Source organism: Schistocerca piceifrons, chromosome 7, assembly GCF_021461385.2.
Source record: "Schistocerca piceifrons isolate TAMUIC-IGC-003096 chromosome 7, iqSchPice1.1, whole genome shotgun sequence".
Lineage (NCBI taxonomy): Eukaryota > Metazoa > Arthropoda > Insecta > Orthoptera > Acrididae > Schistocerca > Schistocerca piceifrons.
Window position 1 is genome coordinate 260344211 of NC_060144.1, and position 18084 is coordinate 260362294.

Below are 18084 nucleotides of genomic sequence, written 5' to 3' on the forward strand. Positions count from 1 at the left end.
ATCGTCGACAAAGAGTTCATTGGTGTCGGGAGCATAATGGTTGGTTTTAGCAACAGTGGTCCAGAGTGATGTTCTCCGACGATTCCCGCTTCACTGTGGCAAGTGATTCTGACCACGAATTAGAGTGGAGAGAAAGGGGAACTCGTTACACACTACAGAGTGTTCATGAACGTCATCGATATGGTCTAGACATTATTGTACAGGCAGGCATTATGAACAATGGCCGAACACCGCTGCATATCTTTGCGCGGGATACCGTTACAGCACAACGACATTGAGTATTCTGGATTATGTCTGTCTGTTTAGGGGTGAGGTAGGTCCTCCCATTACGTTAATGAACGATTGTGCCCGCCCCCAGAGGACCGCTGAGTTGCTGGACACCCTGGGAAGTGAAGATATTGATCGGATGGAATGGTCTGTGTATCCCCAGACCTAAAACCCATAGAATATTCGATCGCCATGACTTCTACAATATTCCCTCCAAGTCGTAAGGCACAGATTTTTTCCTCCTTTCCCAAACACAGTTTCATCTTCCTGCAGTACCTTGTTGTACTGACAGAAATTTCCAGAACTTCATTCCGTGTCTACCAGGTTTTGATGGCATTTACTGTCAAACTGGACATCGACCTCTAAAGTGACCAGTTGTTCATCCGCGGTCAGACACCCTTCTGGATTGTAGGCATCCCTCAAGGTAGTTTCTTACGTCTCAAAAACTTCTCTATTGGCTCCAGTTTGTCACTTGACTTTTGTCCTCGTCGGGCTGCTTCACTGCCAAAGCGCAACACAGTCAAAAACGCATGAAAGCGTTTGCGAGACATAATATCACTGAACAGTGGTCGCCATTCTCAGCACTCCAAAGGTGACTGATACCTTCATTTCTTGAGTCGTAAACAACAGTCATGGCATGCACATCTACATCGTATCCACCCAGTCCTTGTCAACGATTCGACCTTCCATGCTGACCAACATACACATTCTTTCAATGAGGGGTACACGAAAGAAGAAGACTAAACAAGAGTCTTCATTTTCACAGTTCCTAATCAAAAACCTTGTAGATCCCTGATCTTCTTTAAATCCGTCACTTTTGCTCGGCCTCCCAGATATTCCAGCCCATACTTAACTCCTATTATAAGAAAACAATAAGTAAAAATCAACAAACATTGAATTAAATTGTCTTCGTAAAGGAGACTGTGGTGTAGGGATGTAGACATGTGACATATGGAAGACTGGGTCGGTGTGGGAGGCGTCGCGGATAGCGTAATGGTTTCGGCGACGGCTTGTGATAAGTGGGAAATCGAGGTTCGAGTATCAGTCCGCTACAAATACTCATATATCGCCAATAGATCGAACGTTTATACCTAACACAGCTGAGGCCAAGCTACTAGCTTTCAGCGAATTCATTTAGAATTATTTATCATCACCATCGTCATCATCATTGTCACCTTCGCGTTGTTCTGAGTTTTCAGAGACGTCTATCTCATTATCGTGATCACTGGAGAATTTAAATTCACTAGATGGGTTTTCAGAATCAGAAGACTGCTCCAAAAATTCACTTTTCTCCTCATCTGATAGTCCCCTTCTTTATAACATTTTCACTTCGTAGAACAGCCGTATGTTATGAAACAATGCACCAAAATAAACCTGTGAGTATCACAAGGAGAACTGTTGAACATTGAAAGAATAACAACAGCAAACGTCGTAACTGACACTGCACAGACTGACATCCGGTTGTTCATAAGTCGCTTCTAACACCACGAGCCTCTTAGACCCGTACGGGAGGAAACGTGAACCAACACTTCAACACAAAGTTATAAGTAAAGTTTTACGATTATTATCCAAAAATTATGACTAACAAGACAAATTAGAAAAAGAAGTAAAGTTTTATGATTATTATCCAAAAATTATGACTAACAAGGCAAATTACAAAAAGTCCTAAAACTTCATTAAAATAAAATATGTAGTCGCTAATAGAGTAGATAATAAAAATTACAGACAGGATCTCTGAGGCCCATTGGTAGTTGAAGTGTTAACGTGGAAGCCAAACCACGTGTCTCCGAGGCCCGATATTAGTTAAAGGGTTAACGTAGAATCCGAACCACGTCTCGTTTCTGCCAAATCTTAGCATCATTGAGAGATGATGACTCAATTAATTGGGGTGTGTCTATAACTGGTCAAAAATGTTGAATTTTTTTGCCATCAGATAGTTATTTCTGTAGCACGTTAGAAATCCCCAATTTCAGAGTTTAATTCGGACTGCAAATAAGGTAAAAGCCATCCTGTTTCAGACAATTCGCTGTGACATCCGCCCTCCCCCCCCCCTTTTCTACACGACACTGTCCTTAATTGCTATTGTTTATTGGTTCCTGTCATCAGAAAAGACATGTAGAGTACATAACAGCGGTTCCCTACCTGATGGGTAAAATGAAATTTTCTGAGGGGTAAAACATAAAGGTTCAATTATGTTTGTCACAAAACTAAATTATTTTCAAAAGATTATTACTATTATCACAATTTTGTAAGACTCTAATACTGATTATATGAATTATCAATAATTACGTTTTCTCAATTAGAACCTTAAACGCGTTGGAGGTTACAGGTTCCCCATACAGTTCACCCACTACATACATACGTTTTGCTTTATCCCGTACCTCGCTGACGATAAAAGTGAGACATATATGTAACGAATGCTAAACATCTCAAGAAAATGCCCTCTCCAAGTTGTAGAGAGTACCTGCAGTAGTCCATAAATTGCCTCATTCCTCACTTCAAACCAGATAAATTAATTAATTGGCATTACGACTCAGCGGTAACTACGTAAGGGCTACTACAGTTCTGTACACAATATTATTATTATTATTATTATTATTATTATTATTACTATTATTATTTTTTTTTTTTTTTGGTCATCAGTCTACTGACTGGTTTGATGCGGCCCGCCACGAATTCCTTTCCTGTGCTAACCTCTTCATCTCAGAGTAGCACTTGCAACCTACGTCCTCAATTATTTGCTTGACGTATTCCAATCTTTGTCTTCCTCTACAGTTTTTGCCCTCTACAGCTCCCTCTAGTACCATGGAAGTCATTCCCTCATGTCTTAGCAGATGTCCTATCATCCTGTCCCTTCTCCTTATCAGTGTTTTCCACATATTCCTTTCCTCTCAGATTCTGCGTAGAACCTCCTCATTCCTTACTTTATCAGTCCACCTAATTTTCAACATTCGTCTATAGCACCACATCTCAAATGCTTCGATTCTCTTCTGTTCCGGTTTTCCCACAGTCCATGTTTCACTACCATACAATGCTGTACTCCAGACGTACATCCTCAGAAATTTCTTCCTAAAATTAACGCCGGTATTTGATATTAGAAGACTTCTCTTGGCCAGAAATGCCTTTTTTGCCATAGCGAGTCTGCTTTTGATGTCCTCCTTGCTCCGTCCGTCATTGGTTATTTTACTGCCAAGGTAGCAGAATTCCTTAACTTCGTTGACTTCGTGACCATCAATCTTGATGTTAAGTTTCTCGCTGTTCTCATTTCTACTACTTCTCATTACCTTCGTCTTTCTCCGATTTACTCTCAAACCATACTGTGTACTCATTAGACTGTTCATTCCGTTCAGCAGATCATTTAATTCCTCTTCACTTTCACTCAGGATAGCAATGTCATCAGCGAATCGTATCATTGATATCCTTTCACCTCGTATTTTAATTCCACTCCTGAACCTTTCTTTTATTTCCATCATTGCTTCCTCAATGTACAGATTGAAGAGTAGGGGCGAAAGGCTACGGCCTTGTCTTACACCCTTCTTAATACGAGCACTTCGTTCTTGATCGTCCACTCTTATTATTCCCTCTTGGTTGTTGTACATATTGTATATGACCCGTCTCTCCCTATAGCTTACCCCACTTTTTTCAGAATCTCGAACAGCTTGCACCATTTTATATTGTCGAACGCTTTTTCCAGGTCGGCAAATCCTATGAAAGTGTCTTGATTTTTCTTTAGCCTTGCTTCCATTATTAGCCGTAACGTCAGAATTGCCTCTCTCGTCCCTTTACTTTTCCTAAAGCCAAACTGATCGTCACCTAGCGCATTCTCAATTTTCTTTTCCATTCTTCTGTATATTATTCTTGTAAGCAGCTTCGATGCATGAGCTGTTAAGCTGATTGTGCGATAATTCTCGCACTTATCAGCTCTTGCCGTCTTCGGAATTGTGTGGATGATGCTTTTCCGAACGTCAGATGGTATATCGCCAGACTCATATATTCTACACACCAACGTGAATAGTCGTTTTGTTGCCACTTCCCCCAATGATTTTACAAATTCTGATGGAATGTTATGTATCCCTTCTGCCTTATTTGACCGTAAGTCCTCCAAAGCTCTTTCAAATTCCGATTCTAATACTGGATTCCCTATCTCTTCTAAATCGCCTCCTGTTTCTTCTTCTATCACATCAGACAAATCTTCACCCTCATAGAGGCTTTCAATGTATTCTTTCCACCTATCTGCTCTCTCCTCTGCATTTAACAGTGGAATTCCTGCTGCGCTCTTAATGTTACCACCGTTGCTTTTAATGTCACCAAAGGTTGTTTTGACTTTCCCGTATGCTGAGTCTGTCCTTCCGACAATCATATCTTTTTCGATGTCTTCACATTTTTCCTGCAGCCATTTCGTCTTAGCTTCCCTGCACTTCCTATTTATTTCATTCCTCAGCGACTTGTACTTCTGTATTCCTGATTTTCCCGAACATGTTTGTACTTCCTCCTTTCATCAATCAACTGAAGTATTTCTTCTGTTAGCCATGGTTTCTTCGCAGCTACCTTCTTTGTACCTATGTTTTCCTTCCCAACTTCTGTGATGGCCCTTTTTAGAGATGTTCATTCCTCTCAACTGTACTGCTTACTGCGCTATTCCTTATTGCTGTATCTATAGCGTTAGAGAACTTCAAACGCATCTCGTCATTCCTTAGTACTTCCGTATCCCACTTTTTTGCGTATTGATTCTTCCTAACCAATGTCTTGAACTTCAGCCTACTCTTCATCACTACTATATTGTGATCTGAGTCTATATCTGCTCCTGGGTACGCCTTACAATTCAGTATCTGATTTCGGAATCTCTGTCTGACCATGATATAATCTAATTGAAATCTTCCCGTATCTCCCGGCCTTTTCCAAGTATACCTCCTCCTCTTGTGATTCTTGAGCAGGGTATTCGCTATTACTAGCTGAAACTTGTTACAGAACTCTATTAGTCTTTCTCCACTTTCATTTCTTGTCCCAAGCCCATATTCTCCTGTAACCTTTTCTTCTACTCCTTCCCCTACAACTGCATTCCAGTCGCCCATGACTATTAGATTTTCGTCCCCCTTTACATACTGCATTACCCTTTCAATATCCTCATACACTTTCTCTATCTGTTCATCTTCAGCTTGCGACGTCGGCATGTACACCTGAACTATCGTTGTCGGTGTTGGTCTGCTGTCAATTCTGATTAGAACAACCCGGTCACTGAACTGTTCACAGTAACACACCCTCTGCCCTACCTTCCTATTCATGACGAATCCTACAACTGTTATACCATTTTTTGCTGCTGTTGATATTACCCGATACTCATCTGACCAGAAAAACCTTGTCTTCCTTCCACTTCACTTCACCGACCCCTACTATATCTAGATTGAGCCTTTGCATTTCCCTTTTCAGATTTTCTAGTTTCCCTACCACGTTCAAGCTTCTGACATTCCACGCCCCGACTCGTAGAACGTTATCCTTTCGTAGATTATTCAATCTTTTTCTCATGGTAACCTCCCCCTTATTATTAAAGTGGTTAAACACAAAGCATTAACAGTCTTCCAGACTGCAAGTTCAGAAGTAAAGAGTGCAGCAATCAAGTGATTTACACATCTGAACTTATGTCTTACTGCACTCAGGTGTAATGTCTAAGGAAGATTGGGAACCACTTCTACTGAGGGACGTGAGCCCATTGATGATGCGATTAATTTCGATTTATTAAAGAAATGCACACTTCGTAGGACACAGCATCCAAAGCTTTAATAACCTATTTTGGAAGATATGCCCAAAGTCAACGTTTTCTTCTCTACCATTGCCAAAATTTCTTTAGATGACGCTTCTCTGGTGTTCAGTGGTCCCAATACTGGAAGAATCAGGACCCTTACAAGACTAGGATTTGATGCAGGTTACATCACTGAAAACATATTGAAGAAAAATTAATGGTAAGCATATTCCTAGCTCTGGAATGTCATTGCCAAAAGGACACCAAACAGACCGTCTGTACGGCTCTGGCCGACATTAAGATACTTGAAGATCGTAAAAAAACAGTCTCGATCGCACAGTCAAATGGTTCAAATGGCGCTATGGGACTCAACTTCTGAGGTCATCAGTCCCCTAGAACTTAGAACTACTTACACCTAACTAACCTAAGGACATCACACACATCCATGCCCGAGGCAAGATTCGAACCTGCGATCGTAGCGGTCGCCCGGTTCCAGACTGAAGCGCCTAGAACCGCTCGGCCACCCCGGCCGGCGCACAGTCACTTATGAAAATTATGACCGGTTTCGGCTTCTAGTAGTAGGCCATCTTCATGTAATGCATCGTCCAACTGACTATCTTCACATCACTAAGAGAAGAAGACTAGGTTAAAGGTAGACCAAAGAAATCCATGGTCCGATTGGGATTCGATCACGAGACCGTTGGGTTTCCAGGCACGCGCTTTACTACTGATAATGGGAGGAAAGAGTGAAACTTGGTGCCGGTATATAGCCTACACCTCTCGAATGGCATCAAGGAACCGGCGAGCTTTTTTTATCGCTTTTTTTCTTTTTTTATTAATCTCATTTTGTTCGCTTTCGTTCGTTGCATCTGCTCGGGGCGGACGTCGTAAGACACCCATTTAAGTTCGTCGTTGATCGGTTTACTCAGTTTTTTTATTACAGAAGGCAGCTAACCCTCTCACCGAACACGCTGAGCTACCGTGCCGGCAGCTTAAAGGCCCCATCCTACGGACGAGCAGAGAATGTCGCATGAGTGCATAGCTTTGATCACTGAAGCGTTCTGGTCCTGCCGTGCTAGTCGAGAAGGACAGCAAATATGTTTCTCCGACGGTTGCAGCAGTCCAGACATGACATTTCTGAGTCGCTCTCGGTCAGAGACCCATAAACCATTACCATGAGGACTTGATTTTGTTTACGCTGGCTTCCAGCAGAGGCGGATAAACGTCTACGCATGGTAGAATGCCAGCACGTAGACCAGCCGACCAATCGCAGTCGGCGTCCTCCACCATGTGGCCTCCTACGCCGGTTACAAGTCAGACCTTGCGGAACCTGCTGTGCGGTGTTCGCGATGGAGTCTGATAGGGGGGGGGGGGGGGGGGGGGGGGTCGGGGACTCCCGCCTTGTTATTGCCGACTTCTCGCTGACGTTCATCAGGTACGCCCCGACTTGTTATCGATCTATTGGCTCGGGTCCCACTGTACGTTCCTGCTTGTGCGGAATAACTCGAGAGAGCACAAATAAAGACATTAAATCTACAGCCAATCCGGAGAAATAACATGGGGCTGTGAAGGGAGTGGCGCACGCTGCTCTCCGAACTAGCTTATATCGGATTATACCGCGTGCACAGCCTCTGAATGATTCCTCCCTCTTCCACTCCTCTTCCCTTACCCCCCCCCCCCCCCCGACGCACACACACACACACACACACACACACACACACACACACACACACACACACACATAAACAAACACACCATCTGCAAAATTTTTTCGAAATAACGATTTCACACAGTAAAGGTCTCAAGTATGATTGTCCGGAAAACTGCAGTCCCGAAATGCTACCACATTAAAAAGAAACTGCAGCGTTGGATGCCTTGAGCTGCTGTAATTTATAGGTCCAAAGTAAATATGTAGCATTTTAATTTCGCTCATCTTAATCGATATTTTTGGTAAGCCTGCAGCCTTGTCATTCATGATTCAAATAATGAAAAACTGTACGCGTTACATATTTTTTCACACTTAGTGCAACGCGCTTAGAGAATTTATTCTCATTTCAATTGCATTTGTTTACAAAAATATTTTTTATGGCTGCATGTGTGATTTTATGCCTCTCTTACATTGCAGTTGTCTTTTTGCCGTCATACTGCAATCAGATAATCTGACAAATGAATCCTGAAATGTTTTTATGTGCTAGTGTTAGGGCCTGGAAGAGCAGCTGAACGGAATGGACAGTGTCTTGAAAGGAGGGTATAAGATGAACATCGACAAAAGCAAAATGAGGATAATGGAATGTAGTCGAATTAAATCGGGTGATGCTGCGGGAATTAGATTAGGAAATGAGACGCTTAAAGTAGTAAAGGAGTTTTGCTATTTGGGGAGCAAAATAACTGATGATGGTCGAAGTAGAGAGGATATAAAATGTAGACTGGCAATGGCAAGGAAAGCGTTTCTGAAGAAGAGAAATTTGTTAACATCGAGTGTAGATTTAAGTGTCAGGAAGTCGTTTCTGAAAGTATTTGTATGGAGTGTAGCCTTGTACGGAAGTGAAACGTGGATGATAAATAGATTAGACAAGAAGAGAATAGAAGATTTCGAAATGTGGTGCTACGGAAGAATGCTGAAGATTAGATGGGTAGATCACATAACTAATGAGGAGGTATTGAATAGAATTGGAGAGAAGAGAAATTTGTGGCACAACTTGACTAGAAGAAGGGATCGGTTGATTGGGCATATTCTGAGACATCAAGGTATCACCAATTTACTATTGGAGGGCAGTGTGGAAGATAAAAATGGTAGAGGGAGACCAAGAGGTGAATACACTAAACAGATTGAGAAGCATGTAGGTTGCAGTAGGTCCTGGGAGATGAAGAAGCTTGCACAGGATAGAGTAGCATGGAGAGCTGCATCAAACCAGTCTCTGGACTGAAGACCACAACAACAACATGCTAATGTTAGCGACAATATTTTTCTTTTTTTACTTACACCTATTGTGTCTCCTCCAATTCAAAGAATATCACACAGACACAAATCATCACTTACACTGTTTGTTGCTTTAATCAGAACGTCCTGCAGAGATATTACCACAATATGGTTTCGCAAAGAGTTTGTACACAGAGGTGTTACATTTTCTGTGGATTAATTATGAAGCGGAAACGATCACACTGAGACAAGAAATTTAATATAAGACACATGGGGCCGCAAATGTCGTGAAATATCCCAAAAATGGATGACAAATGTTCAGTATGTGACGTCTACGCATATTATAATAAAATACGACCGAGAAGCGCAGACCACAAATACTTGAGTCGGACCGCGGGCTGCAATTTGACTACCACTACTTTAGAAGGAAAAATGATATAACGAAAATTTTTTACTAGCACCACAACTTGGTCCATGTAAATGACCGAAACTGTTAGTAACTTAATAAACTTTTTAACAGCAGCTGGTGGTGTAACCTCTCACATATGTCATTTATGATAAATAAAATAACTGTCGATTTTAAGTGTCCTACATTAGTTTTCACTCTTCATTTTCTCTGTCCCTTGCTGCACATTTCGAAGTGCTGTCATATAAGATTCGTGCATACTGATCGGTTTCCACGAAACTACTGAGCGAGGTGGCGCTATGGTAAGATGCTGAACTCCCATTCGGAAGGACGACGGCTCAAATCCCCTTCAGTCCACCCAGACTTAGATTTCTCCATGGTTTCCCGATATCGCTAAAGGCAAATGCTGAGATGGTTCATTTCAAGAGAATACGGCCAGATTCTTGCTTTCCCTTCCCTCCTTGTCTTCCTTTTCTACGAAAGTAATACTCATTATTTTCTTTCCTAACCCATTCGCGCTTCAGAAGTTTTATATCACTTTAGCCAATCTTAGAACCACTACTTCTTTACACTGGAAGGTCTGACAAGAGGTTTTTCGTTGTAATAGTCAACTCACATTATAAATTCATATCAACAGCATTATCATCAGATATTCTGTTTCGCGTTTAAGAATTGAGTTCATAGTTTTAGGACATGGATAAATATGCAGGAACGCCTTGATGTAACAATCAAAGACGGTTAAAATTTATTTTTAGAGTCAATAATTCAGTCGCTATAAACGGAACTCTTGTAGGATCACTTGCTCTTTGTCTGTCCGCTCGACTGACTAATTCTTGAAAACCCTTCCCCTCAGAAACGTGAAGACGTATCACGTTGAAATTTATTCTTCGTACTAAGGTCTCTGGTCTTTTGGCAGTGTAAAAATCTGAAGCTTCTACGTCAATGCAGTCAAAAGATACGGCTATTTATGTCACATATTTTGACACTGGCAAGCACACTCATTAGAATCTACGGGTTACTTCCCATTGGCGTAGTATCATGAAATTTGACAGAAAATATGGTTTCACAGTACAGCAAAGCAAAAATAAAAAAATGTTTATTTTTAAATACATCACACACAAAAAATTCTTTGTCATTTGTTATTAGACTTTTGACTTAAATTTAAACATTCTCCCAAGTCTTGGAATACCCCAACACCGATATCGAGATCCTCGATTCCAGGGATCGATGAATTGTCTACTTACATAATCAAATTTTTACAGAACCCTCCCCTCAGTGGGTGAGTGCTACTCGCACTTGGCCAATTTGTTTGATAATTTTCTAACGTTTTCTAACGTTTTTAGTTCCCGATTACACAGGTAACTAGCTTTGTTAGTTTGTGGTACTTTCCTGCAGGCTGTCTTGCACTTTAACAAAGTTTTTTTCTGATGTGTGGATCGGTTTCGGATAGTCTCCAATTGTCTCTTTGTCGGTTACGTTGCCTCGCAATGCCGAAAACCCTTCTCGGGCCAGTTTCTCATTTGGAACCGTGTACGTGGAACAGCAACCAGTACTGACTCTAGGCACTTTCCAGAGTAAATAACTTACAAAGGAAGAATTTTGTTTTTCGCCAGGCGTTTCTCGAGTGTTTTCCTGCTGCAAATACGGCAACGGACGCCCACTGACACTTTTTTTTCTCCAAATATTGATGGATATTAGCTTAAGATGCCCAACTCCGGAGCTAAGCGGCCAGGTTGTTTGACTGCCGTGCAGAGGGCTAACGTTCTTGAACGAGAAGTAGTGGCTCCAAGGTGAGGAGATCTCACAACCACTACGTGACCTCGGTGCTCCATTCAGACGACGCAGTTGGCGGAGGATGACACGGCGTGTGGGCAGCATCACGCAATCCCGGAATTCCACAGCGTAAGGTAGCTATGAGGCTGGCGATCGTAGCGAGAAAGTCGCTCATACAACTGGTGATAATCGCAAGACGTCCCTAGAGGAACATACGTTGGAAAAGTGAGAATTATTATTGTACTGAGAATGACCTTGCAACTTGCGAAGAAGCCGGGAAAATATCTACAGTAAAGATGGTGGAAAAGGAAAAATCGTTCCAACAAAACAGTAAGGCATGTACGGGGGCGAAATGGAAACCACAGTGAAAATCAAACCTTTCAGCTACTTCACTACATAGTCGTAGCGTTGTACCAACATTCCAACACCCTCGTCATCGAAGGCAGCTGTCTGCGCTTTCCAAAGATTGGCTACGCTGGCCTGCAGCTTGATGACTGTGCCAAAATGTTATCTTCATAGCCAGTGGTTCATTTGAGCAGAAATGAAACTCAGAGGATTCCAAATCCGAACTGTATCATGGGTGATCAAACATTTCCCATAACGCCACATGGGCGTCTTCATTACACTGCAGTGTGCGGCCGAGAACTGTCATGAAGAAGGAAATGCACGATAGTTACGCTATGCAGGATGCATGAAATCAGGCGAAATCTCTCAGCAGGTACTCGTACTTGGCGGGAGACTTAGTTAGAGTTGCGCTTTGCCAAAACTATAGTTCGTTAGTTTTTGTGCAGTACATAAATAACGTAGTAAATGGTAGGAAAACCGGTGGTGTTGGTGGCATTGGTGGGGAAAGAGACATAAATGAATGTGTAGGAGGGAAACTGGAAGCTGACAACTTATGTTTGTTTTTCGTTTGTTTGTTCGTTCATTTTGCATATAATTAGTACCGCACATCATTCTGTGTTAGTCCACTCTGTATTTTATGTCCTTATAAAATTTAACTTACATCTTACAAATAATAAAAATTAATTGATCACGTAAATTATGCACTTTCATGTAATCAGATAAATTACTTTTGATGCAAGTACAGTTTACATACAAAAACGGTTCGTTAATTTCAGAAAATTGTGTTTTCTGACGCTGTATGATAAATATGTATTGTTGTTTTTTCTTTATTTTTACTACGACATACATCTTTTTCACATTACAGGTCAACAATTTTGGAATAAATCATAAATTAAACATTGGCAGTTACAATTCTGCTTTAAATATTGTTTATTTTTAAGTGAGAGATAGGAGAATAACCATGTAGAACAAAAAGAGTACATAAGTTATGTGGTCTTTATGTATCTTCACTCAGTTTATAGATGAGTCACAGCTTCCAACATCTAGGGGAATCTGGCAAGACACCAATGGCATACGCAAACAAAGGGATCGAAATGAGGTAATGCCCGACAGGTATGCAACACACCTAACCTACAAGTAACATGGTTACGATCTTGATTAAGACTACTAGGACAACAACTGAAGTCTAAGATTACTTATGATAGTCTATGGTAGCCTACAGTAGTTTCACAACTCCAGGGGAAACAGTATTTTCTAGGCAGTTTTACATGCTAACTGTGAGCTCAGAACTGAAAAGAGCGACGTGACGCATCGACGGGCATACTACACATGCTATCCAAAAGATCTAAGCAAAATTTCGTCGGATTTTCACTGTGGTTTGCATTTCGGGACCTATCGTACCTTAATAAACGAATAGCCCTCGTAAAATTATTTGCTGGAAAAGCCTTTACCGGTTCACTTACGTAAATATTGCTGGGCTTCTTTATTGGTGCTCATTTGGCAACTTTCCTCGAAGTATGAAAGCTGCGCCTTATATAAGTTGGTTTCGTATATGAATGCATTTAGTGCTGTGTTTGGGCCAGTTCTCCCACACAGACTACTCCTTTCCAATGGTCTCAAGGGACTCCTGGAACCTCACGTCACCATTCAGCCACTGAACCACGATCAACAGCTTACAATGTTTATGTTTATTGTGCATATTTCGAGATGTGCTGCCAATGGTAATATCATTGGAGAGGAGACACAGCAATGAGACAAACCACTAAGACAACCTCCTTAACAGCGTGGTTGATCCACATTTGCAGCGCAGTAAATCAGCGATTCTGAGTAGAATGGATTGGAAAAGTGCTTGCTATGTTTCCTAGCGTACGTGGCACCAGATATTTACGCACAGGTCACGCAATTTCCGTAAATTACGAACCGGTGGTTTGTGGGAGCTGAGCGGTGGCCTGGGAGTATCCTAGATGCGTTTCGTGCGGTGCGGTTAACATCAGAGGAATTTGACGGCCAAGACTTCAGCGTGAGTTCAAAAATCCCGCTCCTCATACCACTGTAACACGACTGGCCTTGTGACTCAACCAGCTATCCTGCTGGAGAACGCCGTCGCCGTCAGGGAAGATGTCAAGCATGAAGCGATGCAGGTGGTCCACAGTAATGACAACGTAGTCTGCAACTGCAATGCTGCATTCGATTACCACCACTGGTCCATTGGGAACCTACATCAGTGTCACCTGTAGCATAATACTGACCAATAGGTCTGAATCTGTGGCGCGGTACATGCTGGGAGCATCTATTCGCCTGTATGACGACGTATCCAGACACGACCACTGACCAATGTAACATGTGTTGTCCTACCACGCCACCAATTTCCATTGATCCACGATCCAGTTTCGGCGATCGCGTGCCAGCTGCAGCTATAATTGATGACGTTGTTGGATCAGCATGAGGCCACGTAGGATTCATCTGTCTGGGAGCCCCATGTTCAGCAATGTACGCTGAGCAGTGTGCTCCGAAACATTTGTCCCTCTTCCAACACTGTACTTTGTCAGCAGATCTGTCACAGATGCCACCTATAAAGCTTTACAGAGATGACAAGCCTCCGACCTCCGCGGACTGCGAAGAGGTGGGCGTCCAACACCTAGCCGGCCACTCGTGGTTTCGTCTTCATTCAACAACTTTCCATAGATGTGGCACGCAAACAGCAGAACATCTTCGCTGTTTCCGAGATACTCGTTGCCAGACGCCGGGCCATAACAATTCGCCCTTTGTAGAAGTCGCTTTTGTCGCTAAAATGATTCCCCGGCTCCGCTTACATATCACGAGGCCGCGACGCCCTAAGGCGGCGTTTAGTCTAGCGTGGGCAGTATCCGTAATGTTATTGCTTATCTGTGTGTTACTCTGGATAGTGAATACACACTAAGATCCACAGTGGCCTACCCAGACTGGGAACAATGTGATCTGTAATGCAAACGATTAAAATGTATCATAACTTTTTGCATTGATTTCAAGGGAAATTTTACTGTCCGTATGTAGCTAATATTTTTAATTGACGCCTTTTCTAACCTTTGGCAAGAGATTAAGGCAGGTAATAACGATGAAATCTTCCCTGGCTTCAAACGATCAAAAACGCTTGAAAATGACGCTTCGTCCTCGAAACTAGTAGTGACCAGTTAAATATCCTTGATGGATCAACAGAGACCGAAATAAACAAACCGTGTAGCTGTGTGGCATAACCCGCCGGGGTAGCCGTGCATGTTAAAGCGCCGCTTCCTGTATGGTGAAGTGCGCCAGGTCCGGAATCGGATTAATGACCCGGAACGGTGTGCCCTCAAGCCTGGATGTGGTCGTTTCCACGTATCACTAGGTGAATACCAGGCTGTTCCTCAAGTCCCGCCTCAGTTACCCCGATTCACAAGCATTTAGAAACTTTCGCTTACTTTCACATGAATAACACCAAATACACACAGTTTGGTGCACGTATTCCGTCCTAAGGGATAACAGGGTAGAGTCCGGAAGGGCACTGGCCCATCCTTTAAAATAACCATGCCAAATTCGTTAGTGACCATGCCGATTGTGAGCCGATGCAGGACAAAGGCAGAAGAAAGAGAAGAATAAGGTGATGGTTGAGACATATTTTTACGAAAAAAGTAATTTTACATATGACAAACTGTTATATTTCCACTTCAGTATATGATGACATATTTTAGGGACAAAGGGTAATATTAATTTAACATCTGACAAACTATTACATTTCCACTTCAGTTCGTTATACAAAAACTCTCATAAAACAATCCTGCTTCAATTGCATAAGAAACAGTACAATCTAACCCTCACAATTCTCGAACACCACCAAGAACATGTCATTTCCCTTCGGAATACATCGACCAAGTGGTAGAATCAGCCCAGTTCCAAAGGCCTTTCTCTCTAGACCACAACAAGATGCTTAAACTTGACAATCAGGAAATATTATCGCCACCACCACCACCACCACCATCACCACCACCACCACCACAACCACTACCCAGTCTTGTCTTACCATTATTTAACTGTAGCGGATGGGTTGTGGAATTACCGCTATTGGCTGATGGGAGCCGTATTGTGGTTTGTCAGGAGGAACTCGACTCCTGTGTAGAGCGTTCTTGGTTCGTATGATGGCGGGGACGACAGAAGAAAGCTGTAGCCGGCTGCAGAGAAGTGAAATAGTTCTTGGTTATTCCATCTGATGTCGACAATTATATGGGTGTGCCCTCATCTTCTGTGCAGGTTGACCTTGTCCCATAATACACTCTAAGAAAAAAAAAGGCACACCACTAAGGGATTATACATATGGTACGGAAATCCGTACATGTGAAGGCATTCCTGGCCAAGAGGAAACTGCTGGTGTCAAACACAGACTTTAATTTGTGGAACAAATTCCTGAGAACGTACGTTTGGTGTTGCATTGTGAATTGTGGGGAAACTGATACAGAACGGAATCGAATCATTTGGAATGTGATGCAACAGAAGAATGCTGAAAATTAGGTAACCTGATTAGATAAGGAATGAGGCGATTCTCCGCAGAATCTGTTAACGAAGGAAGTATGAAAAACACTGACAAGAAGAAGAGACACGTTGACAGGACATGTGTTAAGGCTTCAGAGAATAATCTCCATGGTAGCAGAGGGAACTGTAGATAAAGACAGACTTGAATACATCCAACAAATAACTGAAGACATTGGGTACAAGTGCTACTCTGAGTTGAAGATGTAAGGAGAGGAGAGGAATTCGTGGCGGGCCTCATCAAACCGAAAAACTGATGATTAAAAAATGTTAAATTGATATATGTTACTGTTTTAGAACTTTGTTTTTAGACGACAACCTTCACAAGGGAGTAGAGCTCTAAGTGGACACCACATATTATATCTATTAGGTGTTTCTGTGCTGCAAACCATTTTCTCTTCACTGAAGGGAAGTTTATTGCAATGTTCACTGGAATACACGCTCTGAAATTCTGAAGGTGGCATGGATAAAATAGCGGGATTGAAAAACTAGCAACAACTTGTACGTAAATCAGATTGCAGCTATTGAAGGAATTAAAGTTCATGAAGCTAAGGTTTTCCGATGACGTTATAACTCTACATAGACGGTAAAGGACTTGGAAGATCAGTTGAATAGGATGAACATTGTTTTGGAAAAATATTATAAGGTGAACCCGATAAAGTAATACAAGAGAACAGAGCGTAATCGTAATATGTCAGGGAATGCTGATGGTATTAGATTATGAAATGAGACACTGAAAGTAGTAGATGAGCTTTGATATTTGGCCACTAAAGTAGCAGATGATGGCCGAAGTAAAGAGGATATAAAATGCAGACTGGCTGTAAAGAGAAAAATGTTTCGAAAAACAGGAAGTACTTAACGTCAGATTTACTGGGTGGTTATAATTAAACTGACAATGTTCCAAGTGCTGCACTGTAGGCTGTATACTTCGCAGGAGTCCAAGGTCGTAGATATGTTCATTAATCGGTCCGCTCTTGGAATATGCTGAAAAATAAAAGTTCCACTTTCTGCCACCAGGTGAAAATATGGCACTGTAAGCAGTCAGAATGTGAATTGTTTCCTGTTTTGACGCCAGTATGCTTTTCGTCACCTGACGACATGTGTTGACTTCTTTTGTGAAGTGAATTTTGATGTGAAGAGTTAAGAAGGTTGAAGTTTTCCGTACGGAGCACAACGGCTATAGAAGAATGATGGTGCAACGCTGGTAAAGTCGTTTTATCGGAATGGCAGAAGTAGCAGAGCTGTTCTGCGGGAATATTGCCGACAAAAGTAGCTACGAAGAGGCCCCATCTCAGTAAATGGGCTAAAGAATGTCATCAAGAAATTTGAAGACTCAGGTGAATTAGGTGGTGCAGCAGAATGAGAGAGGGAGGGGGGGAAGGGAGAGGGTGAGAGAAGCAGTCCATTCCCAAGGTATTCGTTGACGGCGACCGTGCAGCACGTATCTCAGATTCTGCAACCAGTGCTGGAATTGTGTCACGGGAATTGTCGCACCCCTGGTCAACAGTTCAAAATATTTTGCAGCGCATTTTACTCTGCTATTCCTGCAAGATTCAGAATGTTTATCATTCGGATCTCCAAGGTACGCTACAACGCCATAACTTTGCCATTTGGTTTTTGACACGCATGGAAATGGACGACATTTGACCGGGGAATATTCGTCGGACAGACGAGGCACAGGAATATCCACTGCAATCAGCTTACGTGACTGTGTGGTGTTGTTTCACAAGCTCCTTCATTCTCGGTCCGTCTTGCTTCGATGAGATTACACCTTTTAAGTTTACAGTGACATGTGGACATTATAAGGCCTCCCTCATGTAACACGTGGTTCCAGATTTTCGAGAACGAAGTTGTGTCCACACCACTATTTTCATGCAAGATGTCGCTGGCCAGGTGAAAGATTTGCTTCGAGAATCCGCATCATATGAAGGCGATTTCAAGATGTGTGATCTTCCAGACACCCGACCTACATCCATGTGACCTCTGATAGCGGAGTCATCTGAAGGATCTTCTGCATCAGGGATTATCCTGACTCTTTCTGATCTGAAGGCTAGCATACAATGACATATCACTCTGACTGCATCGGATATGCTGCCG

General features: G+C 42.3%; 1 protein-coding gene across 1 annotated transcript in view; it reads left to right on the forward strand.

Annotated features, from left to right (window-relative positions):
• Positions 1-18084, forward strand: part of LOC124804754 (tryptophan 2,3-dioxygenase) — a 406660-nt gene that overhangs the window by 27241 nt on the left and 361335 nt on the right. The gene's annotated exons all lie outside the window — the stretch shown is intronic.